Genomic DNA, 2,500 nt, shown 5'->3' on the forward strand with positions numbered 1-2,500 from the left:
ATCGAATGCCTTACTGAGGTCTATTGACACTATTTGCGTGTTTTCGTGCTTTTGCCTGGCGTTGTGTATGATGAAGTGTAGTAATGCACTATTTTCGAAACATCCGTCTACCGGGAGGAATGCTTTCTGCCTGTAATTAAGCTTTAATTGCTGTCCTAGACGATAACTTAAAATTTTGTGTAATAGCCTAATTACAATTGATGAGATGGTTATGGGTCTCCAATTTGAGGGTTTTTCTAAATCCTCTTTAGTTTTAGGTATAAGTCTTGTTCTGTGTTGTTTCCATATTTGTGGTATATCCTGTAAATAAAGGATGATATTTAAGATATCTAGTAAATATTTTATTGGTAAAGTCCTAAGATCGCTAAGAATAATGTTGTCCTGTCCAGGTGACTTATCCTTCATAATTGCTAGGGTCTTAATCAACTCATCTAAGGTGATTGCTTTTACGATATCGATGCAGGATTGGTCGTTTTTTAATTTAAAGGGTATATTATCTGGAGGAGAGTTTGACTCGAATAAAGTAACGAATGTTCCCCGTATGCTTTCTTCAGTTGGGTATATACTTGGCCCCGATCTATCTGAAGTAATCTCGTCTAATAGAGCTTTCTTGTTCGTATGGTATAAATATTGATACCTCCTGTATTTAGTTTGCTTTGATTGTCTTCGATGCCTATTCTCATCTTTCTCCTGTTGGTTTACACGATCTTTCCTATTAATTGGTTTACTTCGATTTAAAAACTTTTCTACATGAGAATTGAGTAGCAGTAACGCCTGATTGTGACTTAAATTCTCGATCTTTAGATCGGTAATTATGACCTGAAGATCCTCAGCTGCTGTCAGTGATTGTTCTTTTTCGGCCCTTATTGCTGGCTGATCTCCTTCAGAAGGTGTAGTTGTTATTTCCGATGTTGTCGGTAAAACTAAGTTAACAAGGCATTGATTTTCTACCTTATAGGTGGTTTCTTTCAATGTCCTTACCAATTCCTTATACTTGATATTTCTCCGCTTCCCTTTAATCGCTTCTAGCGTTCTGTGTGGCATAACTGAGTTCTGTATTAGTTGATTCATGTTTATGTCCTCATCATTCTGTTGGGCTTCTTTATGGGCCATAATTTCTACCTCTTCTTCTCCCCATCTAACTTTCCTTCCTGGTGCGTTTTGCTGTAGTCTAGCTTCATGTTCTGTCGGATGAGTTCGTCTAGTATGTACCCCTAAACCTGTTTTCGTAGTAAAACCTCTGCTACAATATGAACAACTAAATAGTGTTTCCTCAATTGTGGTGGTTATAGCACTAGTTTTACCTATTAAACTTTTGCAAGTTCTTCCGTAGTGTGACGCTATCTTGTGTATGCTATCTGCTGTGCGATTACAAATTCGACATTTATACGTTTTGTTTGCGTGCGGATGTACCCGTGTCATATGTGATGACCAAGTTCTATGTTCTAGGAAAACAAGATTGCATGGATAACATTTGTTCTGATCTGTGCATGGGTAGTCCCATGAAAACATGTCCGAAAGGATAAATTCCGTAGTCAGCTCGTCTGTTAATCGCTCATTCATGAGCGATGTTAGTTCGTCACCGAGTAGTCCGTCCGGTTTATTTTCTTTATAATTCGCGACTTACGTTTATAGCACACAGGGTTGTCGGCCCAAGTGTATGCTATTGTGATCAGCTTTTTCACCGCACATCGGCAGCTAATCGTCGGTCAAAATTGACTCCTTCGATTTGCACTTCTAGCAATACAACTGGTGTAATGGAAAACTGTGGTGAAAGTTTCAGTGTTTCGTTTTGATTTAACCAATATATAAATGTTTCGCCTGAACCCACCATCAGCCGACTGAACTAATCAGCAAAGATCGTTACGCAAATAAGGCATGCCTGCACCATACCAGATTAGTACATTGGTATGATAGAGGGCTCAGCTGTAACATCATCATATAGTTACACGGTGGTGGTTAATTCACTTATTTGCATACGATATGCAATCAATGCAGAAAGAGCAGAGAAGAATTGCAAGTACACTTAGGAAAAAAAAATACACGTAAAAGAAATTGTAGTGAGACCCAATGTACGATTTGGCGGTTTAAATCCCCTTTGGCGTCAGTCTCTTTGTTGTAGATCTTGTGGAGTTGCGTTGCGAAACCCCAGGACACGACTGCCACACGGGTAGCCACTTGTTTTCCGTGCAATACACGCAGGAGAAACCAGGCCCAAAGTCAATCCATTCAAGTTTGGTTGGCACCTCCTGGTCAGCAACAATCCCGTTGGTGTCGTTCACACTCATCCTTGCACAGCATTTCTTCCGGCAGTGAAGTTGAGATGATTCACACCTTGGGCTGCCCTCTTGCCTTGTGCCAGCTTCGAAGTGGTTGCTTCGATGTTGAGCCACGCAAGAAAGTTGTTATCCAGCACTCAGTCGTCCTTCACTCAACAGCAGTCACCACTGTGGTTGTAGTGGTCGCTACTGAGGTCTAAGACACGATTGCGTTAGAGACC

General features: G+C 40.6%; 1 pseudogene; it reads right to left on the minus strand.

Annotated features, from left to right (window-relative positions):
• LOC142910325 (28S ribosomal RNA) overlaps window positions 1-2,500 on the minus strand; it is an 8,995-nt pseudogene that overhangs the window by 3,033 nt on the left and 3,462 nt on the right.

Source organism: Petromyzon marinus, unplaced genomic scaffold, assembly GCF_048934315.1.
Source record: "Petromyzon marinus isolate PM22_M1 ecotype Great Lakes invasive population unplaced genomic scaffold, UKy_Petmar_22M1.pri1.0 PM_G_Scaffold_140, whole genome shotgun sequence".
Lineage (NCBI taxonomy): Eukaryota > Metazoa > Chordata > Hyperoartia > Petromyzontiformes > Petromyzontidae > Petromyzon > Petromyzon marinus.